At 39.8% G+C, this 20,221-nt stretch overlaps 1 protein-coding gene across 10 annotated transcripts in view; it reads left to right on the top strand.

Annotated features, from left to right (window-relative positions):
* The first annotated feature begins 319 nt into the window (after positions 1–319).
* PKNOX1 (PBX/knotted 1 homeobox 1) overlaps positions 320–20,221 on the top strand; it is a 68,208-nt gene continuing 48,306 nt past the window's right edge. For 4 of the 10 annotated variants that reach the window (XM_073359631.1, XM_073359585.1, XM_073359621.1 and 1 more), the window contains exons 1-4: positions 328–416; positions 11,865–12,117; positions 13,910–13,970; positions 16,052–16,141. The gene's annotated coding sequence lies outside the window, so the exon portion shown is untranslated. Of the gene's footprint in view, positions 417–2,697; positions 3,082–7,715; positions 11,505–11,864; positions 12,118–13,909; positions 13,971–16,051; positions 16,142–20,221 lie in introns of those variants that run through there. The other 6 variants (XM_073359520.1, XM_073359536.1, XM_073359526.1 and 3 more) reach the window with 6 other exon arrangements.

Genomic DNA, 20,221 nt, shown 5'->3' with positions numbered 1-20,221 from the left:
CCCGCTTCACTTGGTATCTCCGACCCCCCCCGGACTGCCCTTGGGAGTTGGTTTCGCCTCCTTCCCACCCCGACCACACAGAAGAGGCGGGGAAGGGGGCGTGACAGAGACGGTGCTCGCCCCGCCCCCTCATGAGTATTCATTACGGACGTGTGGGGGCACGCCGGCGTGAGGAGGAGCCGTGCTGCTCACCTCGCCCACTCGCTCCGCCGAGTTTCGTGGTGGGCGTGTTTTGCGCCGCCGCTCGCCCCGCCCTCTTGGTGAATATTGATGAGGCGTGATGCGCAGCGTGTTGTCGTTAAGTGTGGCGCGGGCGGCGATTGGCCGGGTGCGTGTGTGCGTGGTGACGCGTGTCGCGGCGGTGCGGGTCCCGATTGCTGCAGCCGCTTGTCAGTGTGACGAAGATTGGCACCCAGGTAAGCGCTGTCACTCAAACCCGCTCCCAGCCAGCCATCCATCACGGCGCGCCCGTCGCCGGCGGCTAGCCGGCCGGGCCCAGACACACAAGCAGACCGGGGATGGCGGGGGAGCGAGAGCCCGCCACACGGAGCAGCGGGGAGGGGGGCACCCGCGCTATACCCAACTCCGGGGGGGGAGGATAGGGGCGGCGGCGGGTAGGCGCGGGGAAGGGAGGGGGGAGCGAGGAAATTTCTGGAACAGCCGCCGACTAACCGTTGCCTTTGTGGGAGCGCGAGGGAGGTGGCGCGTGCGCGCGCCCGCCCGCCGAAGGGGAGGGAGGCGGTGCGAGGGAAGGGGGACGGGTAACAGCTGTTTGTGCCGCGAGGGCGGAGGCGGCGGGAGGGGGGGATATTTAAAGGGCCTTTGCGAAGATTCCGATAGAGCGGGGGTCGGGCTGCTGCCGGGCGGGGGCATTGCTCTCCACCCCCGCCGCAGGGTGGGAGGTGGCTGCGGTCGCTGCCGCTGTGGCCTCGCCTGGCCTGGCCCGGCCCGGCCCGCGGCAGTCCCCGGGTGAGAGGAAAGAGCAGCTGCCCGCGTCGGCGCTAGCCGAGCTCGCCCGGGCCAGCGCCCCTCTGCGCAGTGTTAACCCCCGCCACATCCCCGCCGGGGCCGGGCCGTGGGCTGCCCGCCGCGCCCACCGGCCTGCTGCTCCGGTGGTTGTTGGGTGCTGAGAGTTTGAGCCCTAGACCCCTAGATCACCTAGTCTGAGCTCCTCCATGGGCCACGCTGCTTCCTCCCTATAGAGGCTAGAAAAGCTGCCAAGGATCCCTGCCCCAAGGGGCTTACAGTGTAAACACTTGAGCCTGACACCAATAGACCTGGCCTGCAGGGGTGGGTTGTTAGGTCCCCACATAAACAACAAAGATACCAACTGTATAGTTCACAGCCCTCCTCCCATCCCATCTTGAATTCCACTTTTGCCTTGACACCCACAAGAAATCAGCCAGTTAATGATGGCTATCTTGACTAGTGGTTGGGCATGATGTCTTTTAAATTACTCAGAAATTACAAGTTGTGTTCATAGCTAGGCTAGGCAGTGGCTGGTCTTATTAGCTCTATGCTAAACTGACCTGCTACGTTATCGGTGTTTCAGTTTATATTATAAGCAATTTGAGACATGGAGCATGACTTCCTACATGTTTGCACAGCACCTAGAACAATTTGGCCCCAAAACTTGACTGGGGCCTTTGGGCACTATTGTAGTACATATACTTAGATAAAATAGGGTACCGATATTGTTAGGATCCTGAAATATTCCCTCAATTAGCCACACATCTTGAGTTTCTGGAAATGTGCATCCCATGTACCAGTAGATATCACCCAGAGCTCACCAGTTAAACCTTCACTGGTTAACATATATACTGTGTGTTTCTCTGCCTGTCTTGCTTTATTTATTATTTATTTTTAAGATTATTTTTCATCTGTAGAATGGTGTCCCAGCAGCTAACATTTCCAACACTCTTGGAGATACAATTGCTGTTTTTGGCTTTGTATGTATCTTTCAATTAATATCCTCTCTTTGTCCCAATCATCTACAGAAGTGTAACTGATGTGTGGTTTCAGTGGGGAAAGTGAGGTTCCAGGTTTATTTTGATAGCTTTATGAATTAGGAATGTTGTGCTACATAATAAACTATTTTTCCCAAATAGAGCAATCCAGGCAAAATTTATTTTTTAATTTTTTTCCTTGACCCTACTTGGACTATGATGTCTGTTCCTTCAAATATCTTTCTGGTGTAAAGAGTATGAAACACATTTTGGCTTAGTTTGTAGACTTCTTTGGAGAATTTGGGAATCACAGGGTTTTTTTTTTTTTGTTTTTTGAAGGTCACTTTACTGTATTGTAAAAGGTTCATCTAATTTACAATGTCCAATTTAAAACTTGATTTATTTATTTTTTTAAAAAAGATTTCTTGTTACACTGATCACTGGTTATCACTGCTTGCTTGTTCTAAAGTCCATGATCTTGCTTTCATTTCCAATGTTTGGTCTGTACTCAGTTTTTATACTGGTATACCGGATTCGGTTAGGGGTTTTTTTTTTGTTTGTTTGTTTTTATTTTAGCTTGAAGGAGTTATATTAGTTGGACCCCTAGTTATATGGGATTGGAAATAAACAATACCTATATGAGTATAGGTTTCAGAGTAACAGCCGTGTTAGTCTGTATTCGCAAAAAGAAAAGGAGTACTTGTGGCACCTTAGAGACTAACCAATTTATTTGAGCATAAGCTTATGCTCAAATACATTGGTTAGTCTCTAAGGTGCCACAAGTACTCCTTTTCTTTTATATGAGTATATTGATACAAAGCATCTTTGTACTGGCATAACTGGGTCCACATAGGGGTGTTGTACCTCTTTGACTATACATGTATAGTCAAAGTGATACAGTGTGTATGTGTAGACAAGCCCTAAAATGTATTTCAAGAATGTTAATTGTATATACAGGATACTTTAATCTCTCAGATTATATTGCAGGCCAGAAAACTGATGACTGCTGGAGCATCAGAAATTTCCTGATCCAAACCCACAATCTCCAGGGTAGCAGATAATAAAAATATATTGTGGACACATTTTCTTAATACCTCTGCCAAAAATTGCAGATAATTTGTATATTTATAAACTAGTAAGTACAAAAGTTATAATGAACTGTCTTAAATTATTGAAAATGAGACCAATAACAAAGCAAATTTATTTGGTGAAATAGTACAGTGTGTCTTTTGAGTTTAACCTCTTTGTTTTTACTATACCTAAATTAGTGCTTCTATATTTTTTGTTACAAATGATAATTTCAATGCTCAGTTTGGGTTCCAAACATATCTTCAGTTTAGTCTGTCACCATGAATATTTTCAATTTTAGATATTCCCCTGTCCCTGATTTATAATAAAGGGCACAAATGTCAACGTCAAAATGTAAACTTTATGGCAAGTTCTTAATTTAAGCCTTAATTTAGTAAATCACTTAAGGACATATTTAAGCATATGAATAGTTTCATTGACTTCACTGGCAGTGTGGTGTAGAGGATTTAGCACTAGGGTGGAACTCAGGAGATCTGCAGTTCTATTCCTATCACTGATCTGTTGAGTGACCTTGGGCAAGCCACTTCGCCTGTTTCTCCATTTGTAAAGTGGGGTTAATTATACCTGCCTCCTTTCATCTGTGAGATATTTATTTATTTATTACTCACTTGCTTTAAGTGCTCAGCTGAACTATAACAGTTCAGTTACCATTTGCTGTATGCTTTATGGAAGTTTAAGAGTTCTGTGTGGTGCGTTACATGGAAATTGTGATACACCTTTGGAAAGGCCAATTTGGCATACAAGTTGTTGGCTTACATTCATTTTCTTTATAGTAAAAGGCTTAACTTTTAGATTTTTGTTGTTTGTATTATTTTCCATGTTAAATATAGTTGTAGAGGCGTGCGTACTCCTTTGAGGCATTCTGTGTTTAAAAATACCATATTTTTAAAACAAGGTCCAATCTTGTATTCCCTATACTCCCACTTAAATCAGTAAGAGTTTGGGGTATGCTAGAAATACATGTTCAATCTCAGATTTTTCAGATTCTTACAAATTGGGTGTCTTTTGCTAGTTTTTGTTGCTGCGTTTTTTCTCTTTGGAAAAAAACAAACTACTGTGCAAGAACCAATTTTTATATATTATTTTATCCACACTGCAAATGCAATGCTGTAATAAAGTCTCAAAGGGTCTAATAGCTGATGTATAAGTAAACTGGAAATGGTTTAAAAGGCATTACCATACATAACTATTTGATTTATATTGAATGGCATATACTAACAACCAAGTATGAATGACCCACAGTACCACTGCATTCATGGAATTGTCTGTTCTGTTAATGTCCTGAGTGCCAAAGAGATGTGGATCAAAAACGTATGAGATTTGTATTTAGTAGTCTGGGGCTGAAGAGGCATTTCTGCAAAAATTATGCACCTGAGTTTACAAAAGTGTTGTACACCAGCAGGGTAAAGACATTAATGTGCTTTATTGTAGTAAGTGAAACAATTAGAGCTATTTTAGCGTAGTTTTAAAATTCCAGATATATTATTAATCTCTTGCAGTAGCTGGTGCCTTTTTACCTCATTTGTTTATGGGGTGTGTCTGGTTAAAAAGAATAACTCTATCAAGGGATTATTTTACTCCATTTTTACCGTTTTACCATAATACAAATCACTGCTTTTCTAAGTGTTGTAAGGTTCTCAGAACAGTAAATTAAAGACAGAGCTGTAGATTTAACTCTTTGCTTTGGTTGCACCCAGACAAGTATTACAAAATACTTCATCAAAAGCCATCATATCTTTTCCCATGATTGCTGAATACTAAAATATGTTCATCCATAATCAAATTTTTCCTTTTACTCAGTTCATTCACTAGTATCATTATTTCTGATGTCACACTTCACTATCATGGAAGTGATTCTGATGTCATAAGCATGGAACATTGGTAGCCCGGAACGAAAGTGAAAGTGGGGGGGTAGAAAATACAAGGCAACCATCATCTGACAGCGTCAAATATTAGCTAAGTAAGCCTCAAAACAATCCTGTGAGATAAGTAAATAGTAATAGCCTCCGTATTCCCATTCTACAGAGGAAGAAACTGAGTTATGTCTATACTAGAGACCTTACAGCAGCACAACTGTACCGATGCAGCTGTGTCGGTGTAAGGTCTCCCATGTAGCTGCTCTATGCTGACGGGAGAGAGCTCTCCTGTTGGTGTAATTAAATCATCCCCAACAAGTGGCGGTAGCTATGTTGGCAGGAGAGCATCTCCCACCGACATAGTGCTGTGCACACTGGTGCTTCTGTCGGGGTAACTTACGTTAGTTGGGTTGTGTTTTTGTTTTTTTTTCCCACATCCCTGACTGACAAAAGTGCTAATGTAGACATAACCTGAGTTAAGTGACGTATCCAAGGTCACCCTGTGTTAGAACTGGAAATAAAACCTAGATCTTCTGCTTTGCATACATGTGTTCTTCCTCCTTGAATGTACAGAACAAGTTTGTGGACCACTGTTTGGTTTAATAAATGTGTGAACTAAGAGTAGTTGTTGGTTATTCTAAATGTTCATTTCAGTTCTGAGTGGCAAAGTATAATCAAAAATTTATTTTACATAACCCTGGACTTTGATGGGTACTTTATGGGAGGGAGGGAGGGAGGGAAGGGTTTTCAAGTTGAGAGTTTAGCTAGGTCTCAGAGTGTTGTTTCTGGAGACAGTCTTTCTTGTTCTGTTATAATCTGTGTGTCATTTCTGTGTTATAATAGAAAGAGTATGTCAACAACTTAGTACATAATTTAAAGCAGTGATACTCAGACCTCAGTGGTTCAGGAGCCAAATTAATGATCAACATTACTCAAAAGAGCCACAGTAGCATGAATTCGTTGTTTCATTTTCTATACACACATATTTAACTATTCTCACAGCAAAATGACTATCAACTACAATTATTTAATAACATAGTAAAAGCGTTCTGATTGGTTAATAATTAAACCATACTGTTTTAATATCATGTACTTCAAAGAGCCTCAGGAGATGTATTAAGAAGCCACTTGTGGCTCCAGAACCTTAATTTCAGTATCCCTGATTTAAAGAGTGTATTTTCTAAACAATTTATAAAAAACCCAACTCTTAAAATTCAGTGGTGTGCATCAGCAGTAATAAGCCATGTTTAAATTAATGTATTATTTGTGCTGCTGTATTAAAGAACAAAAAAACCCTTGCTATTCCTTATTTGTCTCTTACTGGTGAAGCTTTTAGTAAATATTCAACTGATAACTCAGCAAAATACTTTATCAAAAATATATAATAGTTGGGTCTACATTCCAGGCTTTGTAAAGCAGATCTTTACAACTGGGGTTAGAATTGCCAGCTTAAGTAATAGTCATATACAGCCCTTAGAGTGGCATTCTCTGGCTCTGTCTGGTGGAACTCCCCTTCTTCTGCAGTTCCTATTGCTGATAATAAAAGGGAGATGATGATTTACTTCTAGTGGAATAAAATAAAAATGAATTACACTGCCAGCAGATTAAACCTGTGTTTGTGGGCTTTCGGGATTATTTCTCTGCCCTTTTTGAGGATATAGTGTGTTTTGGGGGTAGTCACAGTGGGCTAGGCTCTCTCCATTTACTTACTTTAGAGTTAAAAACAATGGACTAAAGAGTGGGGAAAACAGTAATACAGGCTTAGTTTTTGTTCTCTCAAATATATGTCCTATATAAGAAACACGGGGGATTCTAAAATAGGAGTTGGAACTGAAGTACATAATATCTGTGTGTATAGAATATAGAGGAGTAAGAGGTGTGTGTATGTATGCACTTCTCATGCTGTGCCTGTTTAGCTAAAGAACTTACGTTTCCAGGTCAGTCAGTTCATAACCACTAAATTCATTTATATATTCTAAGTGATGAAGATAGCAATACCTATAGTAAGGTTGCCTGACACTCTCCAATATAAAATCCTGTTTTCAGTTGCTTCTAACTTCGGCAAACGTAAACTGTTTGGGCTGTCTTAAAATGAATTATTTTGGAAAGTTCCAGCTAAAACAGTTCAACCATTTCTGAGAATGCGATTAAGGAAAAATACATTTTGCCAATTAAAAAACCTTACATCCTTTGTTTTGAGGGACCTGGATGCAGAGACTTGAAATTTGATAGGGTGATTGCATTTGTGCCAGGATTATATTTTTTGCTGCCCCTGTGAAAACTTGCCTAAATTTATTTGAGTTATAAGCCTCTGAAAAAAGTTTACATGTGATTAGCAGTTTGTTAGAGTTTGGCAGCTAAATTCCATGAAGATTCCATCTGCACGGAGCATGCAGCATCCCAGGGCTGTATGGGCTGAGCAGGACTTTCCCTGTAATTGCTTCTACCAGTTACCAATGCCACTGTGGTGCCAGGCACAGGAACGGAGTGTCTGTCCTGTCAGTGCTCCTCCTGCTGGTGCTCAGACTGCAAGAAGAGCAAGGAGGAAGCAGCCTTAGTGAAATGCGGAGAGGTAAAGAGCAGAGGGGTTGGTAATGAGACTAAGAACTTGGTGGGGAGGGGAACAGGAGGAGGAGTCAGGAGAGGGCAACAGGGGCAAGATTCAATAGGACAAAAAGAGGGAAAGGGAATGGGGGAATAGGAACTAATGGGGGCAGAGGGAAAAGAGCAAAGGGAATAAGGGAGAGGGATAGGAGTTGGGTGTGGGGGCAGCAGGGGTGGGGATGGGCCAAGAGCTACGCACGGTGGATGGGAGCAGGAGGGGATAGGGAGAGGCTAGGGGGAACAAGAGCAGAAGATTCTCTAACCATTATAGCACACTGGAATTAAACCCATTATTTTTGACTCAACATTCCTTTGCTAGATACCAAATAGTTGTGAAAGCCACTGACAAAATTTGTCTCATGTCCCTCTAGTAGCAGGTCCACATAGAACATCGTCTTCTACTGCAACTGGTTAGTCCATTATCTTATGTGGCAGAGGACTGTGCTGTGGATATAACCATCCCAAACCTGCTGGACTCCTGACTTACTTAGTGCACACAAGGACTGTGCTCTCTAGAAGAATCCAGGTTTTGTAGTGAATGAGGCTATGGTCTTTAGCACCCTTACTTCATTTATTGCAGAAGTTGGAAGGTATGCTGTGAAAAGGCAGGGGACTGCAGGACGAGGAAAGGATGGTCTTGTGGTTAAGACAATTGAATGCTTCACTAGAGAATTGGATTCTATCCCTGCCTTTGTAACGTAGTTCCTCTGTGATTCTGGGCAAGTCACTAAACCCAATGTTTTCACAGTTAGCTACTTATTGGGTGTGCCTTGTTTTCTGGGTGCCCAACAAGAGACATCTTGGGCCAAATTTGCAGAAGCGTGAAGAGCTCATGATTACAAGTGATGTGAATGGTAGCTCCAGTCTGAGCATATTCATTGCTATAAAATACTAAGTACTTTGAAAAACCAGGCCTTGGGCGTCTCAAGTTGGGCACCCAAAATTAGTAGACACGTCTGACATTTTTGTCATTGGTCTCTGTCCCTTAGTTCATCACATCTAAAATGAGGATAATATCTAATCTCACAGGGATATTGTGAAGATAAATTCATTAATGTTTGTAAAGAACTAAGGTGTTACATTGAGAGCACCACAGAAAAAGCCTTAAGAAATTAATAATTCTTTATTCTGTGCTGGCTTTGGATGAAGTGCAGTAAATAGTGTATGGGCCACACTGAATTATGAGGCTAAAATAAAATACTGAATAACTGCCTATTCAGAAAACATTGCCTATGTTAGTCCCATATGAACATAATTTGGCTAATTGGAGGCCAAGCGAAGCTGCTAAAGCCAGTGGGAATAGGGGACTGTGATGAGCATCCCAAGGTTCACTAGCAGGAGGCCACAAGCTTTCTAAGGTTCATGATGTAAGGAAGCTGGCATGAGCAGGTGAGCGAATCTTCATTTACCAGAAATCCCTAAATGGGTCCTGGAGACTAGTGAGGAAATGCCGAGATCCCCTTCATGGGGCCTTGAGAGCAAAAGGAGGGATAAGGAGATTCCCCCTCCTACTCCACTTCTTCTGAACTTCAGGTCTCCTTCCAATCCGCTTTATTCCTCACCACCATTCCTGCAGGATTTAGGAGGACAGCCCAAATCCTGTGTACAATAGGAAGCTGAGAGGAAGGGAACTGTTGTGTCCTGTAGGAGAGGATCCCTGATTCTGAGTACCCTTGTAGAGTTACAGGACTTCCCACTCCCATCTGGTAAAGAGGACACTGGTTATTTGGAGACTTTGTAGCCAGCAGCCCCAGGTAGCATTCACTCGAGACCTCCAGGATATCTTCCAATCTTTGGACCCCCTTCAGTTCATAGGAAAAAGGAACCTTCCTCCAGCTAGCCTAAGGTTTCTTTTTAAAAACCCAGAACCTTTTAAGGTGAAATGGAGATTGCAGGCATATATATTTGGGTTAAGTGAATGTTACCTCAAGAATGCTAATGTAAAAACAAAAAAAGGAAATGCAGAGTTAGGTTGTGCTTCTTAAATGAGGCATCCTAACTTGTTTAAATTTGCTTTCATAGTGATGCATTTAGAAAATTAAAAACTTGTACTTCCTTATCCATCCATACTAAAGTTTCATTTTCACAGTGACCGTAAAAACAGGTTCATTTAATCATACAATGGTTGTGCCAGTTCACAACATTGTTAGTCATAAGTAGCACATATAAAATAATTTTTCAAATTCCTGGTTTGACAAACTGTATATTGAAGGCAGCGTTTACTCACTCATCATTAAGGACCTAATCCTGTCAAATGCTGAGGGCACATAACACTTTATAGGCTCAATCTCTATGATGGCATGTGGCATCCAATTTTCCAAGTGTCACTAGACACAAAATGATCCATATGCTGATTTAGCATGCCCAGATTATTACATTATATTATTACATGAAAAAAGCAAAGATTAATGTAGTAACAGTAGAGATGTGTCTATGAAACATAAAACCAGTGTTATGTAATGCATATCTTTAACACTCCACATGCAAAGAAATGATGATGATAAGCTTTTGTCTCCTCATGGGCAAAGTTTGGGTGCCTTGCTTGAGAAATCCAAGCTTAACTCTATGTTTCTTGGATTTCCAACTTAACATTCTTGAAAGGTAAGATGCACTCAAACCTTAACTTTGCCTTACACTCTTTTTCATGTCTGTGTGGGGTAGAGGCTTGATTGGATCACAAAGCAATCAAGAGAAAAGTTACATAAAATCAAATTTTCCTCTTACTGTAATGGAAAATCATATCAGTGACTTTCTTAGGGCTTGTCTACATGGGAAAATGGACTAGCTATAGTGGAATAATTTCAGCTATAATGGAACAATTACTCTGCTACAGCTATGGTGTTATAACTCCCCTGTGTGGGCATACTATTCTGGAATAAAAGTGACACTCGGGAATAGAATGGCCATGCTGCAAAGTCACTCCAGCATAGTGGAATCATTCTTCTGCTGTAGATATGCTAGTCCATTTCCCTGTGTAGACAAGCTCTTTTTGCAAGCTGATGCTCTGGGAATCCCATAGACACATATGAATATCCTCCAAACAAAGATTATAATATTATTGGAAAAAAGAAAGGAGTGCTTGTGGCACCTTAGAGACTAACCAATTTATTTGAGCATAAGCTTTCGTGAGCTACAGCTCACTTCATCGGATGTTCATCATATTATTGGCTATCCTATAAATAACAAACACAGAACAACTGTAGTATATGCTCAGTAGTGTTTAGGTAAGTCAGAGACAAGTAATCACTTCAACCGCAGTGGAATGAGTGAGTCCCTGTAACACAGTACACTCTTGTACACTATGTTGCTGTATTATTGCATTAGTAAGTTCATTGATTTAAACAATATCTTTAATGTATGCATCTGTTAAGGTATGCACAGGTCTTTGTGTTTTTAATACATAAAGTAGGCATTGTGAGAATGAGTGTGCAATGTAAATGCTTCAGTTAAGATGCTAGGGTATTATTTTGTGTGCTTTCTTTTATAGAATTGGGCCCTTGGGCCCAGGTTACCTTGTTTTGCTTTTTAGCAAAACCTCAATGGAGCTTTGTCTTTTTTATGTGACAAAAGCAAACTAACTTTGATTTTGACTTCCTAACCTATAGGGATATGGAGTATTTTACACTTGCCAAGTTATTGTACTCTCTCTGACCATATCAAGCTAAAATGGTCTCCATTTTGGCTTTCATTGGTTAAATTTAGGCAAGTTTCATTGGTTCCATGGTTAATATGGTTTTCTGCATATAAAAAACAGGGCCAGCATTAGCGGGTAGCAAGCAGGCCAATTGCCCAGAGCCCCATGTCACAGGGCCCCCACAAAGCTAAATTGCTAGGCTTTGGCTTGAGCTGTGGGTGGCAAGGTTCAGCCCTGCACAATGGGGCTTTGACTTTCTACCCTGGGCCCCAGAGAGTCTAACACTGACCCTGCTTGGCAGACCCTCTGAAATCTGTTCATGGCCCCCCAATGGGCCTCAGACCCCTGACTGAGAACTGCCGTCTTAGAGCACAGGTATTAGAAAAAATCCAATCTTGTTTTAAAAATTGTCAGTGATAAAGAATCCACCATGACCCTTGTAAATTTGTAATGGTAAATCACTGTCACTGTTTTTAAAAAAAATGTCTTATTTCCAGTCTGAATTTGTCTAGCTTCAACTTCTGGCCATTGGATTGTGTGATACTTTTCCCAACTAGATTTAAGAACCCATTATCACATGTTTGTTCCCCTTGTAGGTACTTAACGGACTAATGAAGTCACCCCCTTAACCTTCTCTTTTGTTAAGCTAAATAGATTGAGCTCCTTGAGTCTATCACTATACCACATATTTTCTAATCCTTTAATAATTCTCATGGCTCTCTGAACCCTTTCCAGTTTATCAACATCCTTTTTGAATTGTGGACACCAGAACTGGATACATTATTCCAGCAGCAGTCTCACCAGTGCCATATATGAGGTAAAATAACCTCTCTACCTCTGCTCAAGATTCCCCTGTTCGTGCAGCTGAGGATCGCATTAATCCTTTTGGCCACAATATCTCACTGGAAGCTCATGTTATGGTGATTGTCCACCAGGATCCCCAATTCTTTTTCAGAGTTGCAGCTTCCCAGGATAGAATCCCCCTCCTGTAAGTATGGCCTACATTCTTTGTTCCTAGTTGTATACATTTATTTTTATCTGTATTAAAATGCACATTGTTTGCTTGCGCCTAGTTTACCAAGCGATCCGGATCACTCTGCATCAGTGACCTGTCCTCTTCATTATTTATCACTCCTCTAATTTTTGTGTCATCTGCAAACTTTATTGGTGGTGATTTTGTTTTCTTCCAGATCACTGATAAAAGTGTTAAATAGCATAGGGCCAAAAACCAATCCCTGCAGGACCCCATGAGAAACACACCTGCTTGATGATGATTTCCCATTTAAAGTTGCATTTTTGTGACCTATCAGCTAGCCAGCTTTTAATCCATTTAATATGTGCCATGTTAATTTTATGTCATTCTAGTTTCTTAATCAAAATGTCATGTTAGTACCAAGACAAATGCATTACAGAATTCTAAGTACATGACTTCAACACACATTTATCAACCAAATTTGTAGTATCATCCAAAAAAAAGGTACCAAGTTAGTTTGACAGGATCTATTTTCCATAAATCCATGTTAATTTGCATTGATTACCCTTCTTTAATTCTTTATTAATCAAGACACATATCAGCTGCTCCATTATCTTGCCCTGGATCAGTGTCAGGCTGAGAGGTCTATAATTACATGGGTAATCCTGTTTAGTCTTTTAAAATATTGGAACAACATTAGCTTTCTTCCAGTATTCTGGAACGTCCCCAGTGTTCCAATACTTATTGAAAATCAACATTAATGGTCCAGTGAGCTCCTCAACCAGCTCTTTTAAAACTCTTGGATACAAGCCTGCTGATTTAAAAATGTCTAACTTCAGTAGCTGCTGTTTAACATCCTCCTGAGATACTAGCGGAATGGAAAGAATGTTATCATATGATATAACTCCCTCATCTTTTTTTTTCACCTACATACAGAACAAAAATATTTATTGAACACCTCTGCCTTTTCTGCATTACTACTGATAAATCTACCATTTTCATCTAGTAATGGGTCAATGCTATTTTTAGGATTCCTGTTGTTGCTAATACACTTTTAGAAAACTCCATACTGTCCTTAACTCTTCCGATCATAGATATCTCCTTGTATCCCTTTGCTTTCCTTATCCATATTCTACCATTCCTAGTTTCTGATTTATATTAACTACTATCAACTTCTCCTTTTTTCCATTTGTTTATATTTGCCTTCACTTCCTCTCTAAACCAGGTAGATTTTTTTTTTAACCAATATGGCATTCTTCCTCAATTGTGAGATTTTGGGGATATAGTACGGTGTTTTTAATGATTCCCAATTATAATTCACACTTCTCTGATTAAATTCCTCTTTCCACCTGACTTGGCTCATAAGTGTGTTAAGTTTTGTGAAACTGGCCCTTTTAAAGTACCACGTATATATATTACTGGTCTGGACTTTACATATTTAGTGTGCAAACAGAATAATCAAGTCATGATCACTTGTATTTAGCTACCATTAATTTTTAATTTTGTGACCAGGTCCTTTTTATATGTTAAGATGAGGTCTTGTATAGAGTTCCCCTATGTTGGATGCAACACTTCTTGAGTTAGGAAATTGTCATCTATACTGTTTAGAAATCCAAGAATATTTTATTGCTGCAGCATGAGACATCCAGAATATGTCACTCAAATTAAAGTCCTCCATGATCATGTAGCATTTTTCCCTATATTTTATAGATAAGTGTGTAAGGAGCTGGTCATCCTGTTCCCTGCTATGTTTTGCTGGTCTGTAGCAGACACCAACTAATACCCCATCTTGTGCTTTATCTGTTAGGACATTGATCCATAAATATTCAAGATCATTTTCTTCCAAGTTGTCAGTGATTCAGAAACAGGTAATGGCATTTTGACATAGCGTGCCACTCCCTCTCCCCTTTATCCTTCTTAAATAGGGTGTAACCATTGATTTTAACATTCTAATCATGTGAATCGTCTCACCAGGTTTCAGTAATACCAACTAGACTGAATTTATGCCCAAAAAATGAGCAATTCCTTATGTTACCAGCATCCTAGCATTGGTATTTAGGCAATTAAAGAATTTCTTCTCTTTATGTCCTTTGGTTCCTTTAATTTTCTTATCAGCATCTAAATCTGTGATATATGAGTGCTCATACCTTCCCTCTTTAAATCTTGCCCTATTTGTAGGAGTACACAAGGAATAAAATTAATTTTAAAAAACCTCAGCAATATTAGACTCAAGCCCAGGCTTCACACTGTCCCAACCTATGGAGGCCCCATGATTTCCTGTGGCACTCCAGTCTCCTCTGATGTCTTCTACAGGAAAACATAGTGGTCTGCTAAGGCCTCAAGTATCTTCATGGGGAGGACTGCACAACCACAACCTCATGTGATTCCCTCCCATTCAAACTAACACAATTTCCTCCCACAGCATCTTTTCCTATCCAGTCTCCACACTTCAGTAACACCCTTCCACCTGGGTCTTGTCCTCCGTAAGCACCTTTCCCTGCTCATACTTGGTATCTTACATGAGGGAGGGTCAAGGGACTATTTTTAATTCCTAGAGGAGCAATGTTAACCCTCCCCCATAGAGTAGAATACAATCCCTAGCCCACTACAATACATATAACGTACCGATAACATTCATAAAGCTAATGTAGTGGTCCCCAGATATACGGCCTGCAATTGTGGTACTGAGGCCACAGATCTCCCTCCACAAAGATAACAGTGGGGAGTTGCAGAAAACTAGGGATGTCCAGCTTCTTGGGGGAGGTGGGGCTTTGGTGGATAAAGGGAGAAAGTACTATGAACCACTGTGTCCTCATTATAGTTTATCCCAGGAATAAAAACTGGCCATTTGAGGTACTGGTTCTACACTGAACACAACTGAAGTTCTAGATCTCAAATCCAACCATTTCCAGTTCAGTTTCCAAAATTTGGATTTGGGGTTTTTCTTTTTTTCATTGTAGCTAAATTTTAAAAAAATTGCTTTATGATTAGAAATATGGAGTCTTGAATAAGTGAATACGTAGTTTTATTTTAAATCACAACTGTGTATTAAAGAATCACCACTCTTTAGTTGTTGTTGTTTCACCATTTGACCTCTGTATGGCGTTAGTATCTTGACCATTCCCCTGAGATAGTTTCATTGACCATAAACTTTGCTCTGGGTTAACTGCCATTTTTCAATAGTGTTTTCAGGAACCATATTTTCTGAGTACATTTTCATAATTTCTGCATCAGCACTCATTAAGTGCTAGTTTTAATATGTCAAACATAATTCAATATTAAGTGATAATTTAAAGAAGTCTTTTTAAACTGCTTTGTAAACCTACAATACAACCTACCAGCTTTCTGCATATGGGATGAATAATTCCCAACATTACATTCTGCATATTTTTTCATGTAGTAGGTCACTTATTTTTTTCACTAATAATTGTTGAACTTATTTTGAGAGAGTACAATTAAGAAGGATATCAAAAAAGCTGATTAATAGTTCTTGGCTCTGTGTTTGATTTGATATGGAAGAGCTTCTTTTAAGACAGTACACAGTTGTTCTGATTTGCCATCACTAGATTTATTTTGGAATTTGCCTTGTGTTGCCCAAGCAAATGGATGTTTATCCAGAGAGTAAAATACAAAGGTTCCACGTACAATGGAAAGATGATCAGCAGTCACAATATTTCCTTTCCTTTGCAAGCACTAACAAAAGCAACATTGGAGGTCGTAAGATCAGGGCAAGTCAACAATAAAGACTGGGCAGTTTATTCTTTTTTTTAATACATCCTTTTTTCCCCCCAAAATAGAAATGGTAGAAAAAACATCTTACCATTACATTTTTTTTTATAACCCTTGTTTTTATTACTCTGTTTTCTGGGGGGAAAAAGATTTGTTTCCAGCTGATAAGCTATTTGCCAAATTATTATTTCCATCTGAATTTTTCCTTGTTGATTCCTAGGTGTGTATCTGCTAACTTGTGCAGCAATGAGCCTGGAATTCAATCTGCTGGAATAAGACAATGGCTTCTACGTCCAGTTGAAATAAAGGGGTGAGCAGCTTCATTGCAGCTGGTACCATGTTAACTCCTCCTCTAACAGGCAGTGTGCAGATGGAGGCAAATTCCATTATATTTGAATGGAAAGTGCAGTCTGTTCCTCGCTAGCCTGCCTTGGGCAGGAGAAATACCCATTTTTATTTTTTTTCACTTTGCTATGTATGAACACAAAACCATGGACAGTTGTATAGAAAGCATTGGTACTACTACTAGTACTGCTACTAGTCATACTAGATCAGGTCAGTGGCCCACATCTACAGTATCTGTCTGTCTAACTGTGGCCAGTACTAAATGCTTCAGAGGAAGGTGTAGTTTAATAAACAAAAAATCCTATAAGGAACAATTATGCACTAATAATTCCATAGAAGTTTCTTCATGACCCACGGCAATTAATGGTTGGTTCATACCCTGAGGAATGAGGTTTTAGATCTCTTATAACTATCTGCCGTATGTAGTCTTCCTGCAAATGACATTGTTTATATCTGTGAATATCTGTTTCTTTATTGAATCCTACAAAGCTCTCTTTTAGCCATATCTTGCACCAATGAATCCCACAAGGTAGTTATGCTTTGAGTTAATATCACTGGATGTCCACTTTCTTATTATGAGAGTAAATAGGAGCACATGATTGACCTGTATACCATTAAGGATTTTATATACCTGACTCAGCTCACCTGTTGATTTCCTGTCTAAACTACATAGACCTTCTTGTTCACACAAGGAAATCTTTCCATGCCTCTAATCATCATTGTTGCTGTTCTGTGAACCTTCTCTATTTCTGCTCTATCCCTTTTTTAATTGAATTATATTTTTGCTGACTAGAATTGAATGCAGTATTACAGATCAGGATGTACAGCCAATTTATATAAAGACATTATATTGTTCTTTCTTATATTCTCCCTTTCTTAATAAAACCTAACATAATTTGTTTTTTTTGCCACCACTGCATAATGAACAGCTATGTTTCTTTAGTTATACACAATGAAGACTCAGTCTTTCCTGAGTGGATTCAGTTAATTTAGAGCCAGTCAGTGTGCATGATTATCTCAAATTGTTCTTTTCAGTTTGCGTTACCTTGGAGTTATCTTAGCTGAATTTTTATCTGTCATTGGCTTGCCCAGTATCCTCCTCATCCACAGAAGGAGGCTATAGGGGAGGACCACTATGATAGGATTCCTTTTAGAGGTCCTCCTCAAATGTTCCATTTAGAGGTGGTGATGTTGGAGCCCTTCTCAGTGGAATGAGCTACTGATCTGCTTCCAATTACCAAATATCTCTTCCTCCTCCCCTTACACCTAGGTGGGGGAGGTGCAAACGTGGAGAGTCTCCTCTGTGTCAGAATCAGGCATGATGGGGTCATCCAGGCCATTGTTAGGACCTTGTTAAGTTCCTCATGTTCTTCTGTAGTGTTGATTAGTGTACATAACTTATCTTCAGAGTTTGCCACAATACTGTTCTCACTATTTTCAGGTCATTTAATAATGGTATGAAATTCCATTAGTCCGAAAAAGATTCCTTTGGACAGACTCCCTTTACACATTGAAAATTAATGATTTATTCCTATTTTCTGTTTTCTCTCTCTTGACTAGTTTCTTACAAAGAACAGAACATCGTCTCTCATTCGGTGACTACATAGTTTCCATAGTAGCCTTCTGTGAGGGACTTAATATGAACTTTCAAAAGGATTTTACCAAATTATGTCTTCTGATTCTCCTTTATCCATTTAATTTGACTTATTCAAATAATTATAGTAGATCAGAGAGGCACAATATAAATTTATAGAGCTATGTTGGTTTGTCCCTCTGATATCCCCCTAAGACATGAAATGAGAGTAGCCTATAAGAGTAGGGAAAATGTACAGTTCTTTTCCTCACTCCATTTAAGTGAAGACATCTACATGGTTTCCCCAAGCATAAACTGTCAGATAAAACAGAAAAAGAGACACACCTGAAGATATGATGAAACTCTGAGAAAGCAGCCACTTTAGAATGTGGCCCTTTAGAATCCTACAAATTTTACTGAAACCTCCACTTTAACTATTAAGATGAGCGCTGGTCTTCACAAGACTGCTTAGTCCTTACAATCGCGTGTCTCAGTACAGTAACGAAATAATACAGGTTTGATGAGTAAATGCATTTATTCCTTCTATTCCCACCTTCCCCTCTTTATAACTTCTGTACTGGAGAAATCTGTAATATTTTGCCATTCCAAAAAACAGATACTGAATCTATAGTTTTATGGAGATGGAGTAGCAGTTAACTGATACCTTCAAGCTAAATATGCTCCTCTAGTAAATATATGGGATAGTGGAATTTAAATAGTAAACCCAAGATAAATGTAGCAAGAACTTTGAAGTGTTCCTCATTCTTTCCATTCCATAATTAAATAGTGGAATGACACTAACCTAGTAGTCATTATTTAATAAATTTGGGTTAGAAAATAGAAACCTCCAAGTATCTAAGGATTTGAGAAAACACGTTGATCTAATTCCCAAGAAAATAAATGAAAATTTGGCTTATGAAACCCTCATTTAAATACTTTATAATTTCATTATCCTTTTTTTATTTTATTTTTATTGGACTTTCCTAAGGTGGTATTTATAAAGTAGTATAAAATGTGAACCTTTTATTCATCCTTGTTACATTAATGGGTGGTGCCACACACAATATTTAGCACCACGTTTAAGAAATTAAATAGCAAAAATCTATATTAAAATAAAATTGTTTCTTGGTGCTGTAAAAGTTTTACAGAACATAAATACTCTCACCATCTTGAAGAGATTAGTCTTAGTAAGATCAGATAAGCACAAGATATAGGAGAGCTGGATTTATTTGAAGAGGGGCAGAGAGGGAGCTTCTCAGAGGAAGCCAAGGAGGTTGTTCAGGGGTAGTTGGTGGCAGTCTAGAAGGCAGAGATCTGAGGATGGAAAAAGGAGACGAAGGAAGGAGGAAGATAAGCGGTCGGGGGAGGGAGTGAAGGGGAAGAGGAAGAAAGCATAGGAAATTGAGGGGATAAGAAGAAATGAGAGCAAAGATGTACGTGGAAGAAAGATTGTGTGAACCCTTCTAGGTGATGAGAAGGAGCTTTAATTTTTTACAGCAAGAGATGGGAAGGATGGAGGAATTAATAGGCTGCAGGTTTAAAACAAACAAAGGAAGTACTACTTCACACAATTAAAGTCAACCAGTGGAACTCATTGCCAGGGGATGTTGTGAAGGCTAAAACTATAACTGGGTTCAAAAGAGAATTAGATAAGTTCATGGAGGACAGGTCCATCAATGGCTATTGGGATGCAATCCCATGCTCTGGATCTCCTCAGCCTCTAACTGCCAGAAGCTGGGAGTGGATGACAGGGGATGGATCACTTGATATAAATATATCCTGTTCAATCCCTCTGAAGCATCTGGCATTGGCTACTATTGGAAGACAGGATACTGGGCTAAATGGACCATTGGTCTGACCCAGTATGATCATTCTTATGTTCTTAAGAATAAAATGTGGTAGTCAAATGGTGTGTGAGAAAACTAACAGTAGTAGTATATTGGAATGGTAAAAGATAATGGAAAGTTATCAGAATCAAGGTAAGAGGATGATCTGGTGTAGACATGTTTTGATCAATGGTCACAAAGAGAAAAGGACAGATTTGGAAATATTAAAGAGGAAGAAATAACATGAATTACAGGGATTGGATACATGAAGAGGAGGAGAGAGAATATAGATTTTGGAAGTATTGTAAGGTTGTCAGTTAAGTCCGAGAAGGGAGAAGTTTTAATAGAAAATCTTAAACCTGTTTTAATAGGTCTTAAATTTGAGATGGCAGTTAAACATGAAAAAATAGATTCTTCTTCGAGTAGTGTCCCTGTGGGTGCTTCACCTTAGGTGTGTATGCGTCCCTGTACCTAGGATCTGCGATTTTTGGTAGCAGTGCCTGTTGGACTGCACATGAGCCCATTCTCCCCTGGTCTCACGTTGTGAGCAGCAACTATATAGGGCTGTGTAATCTAACCGTCATCCATTCTTTTGCAACCGCCCTTGTCCAGAGACAGAGTCTTTGCAGAGCCCGTTCTAGTGCCT

This window comes from Lepidochelys kempii, chromosome 1 (assembly GCF_965140285.1).
Source record: "Lepidochelys kempii isolate rLepKem1 chromosome 1, rLepKem1.hap1, whole genome shotgun sequence".
Classification (NCBI taxonomy): domain Eukaryota; kingdom Metazoa; phylum Chordata; order Testudines; family Cheloniidae; genus Lepidochelys; species Lepidochelys kempii.
This window is presented reverse-complemented; position numbering and strand designations above follow the sequence as displayed.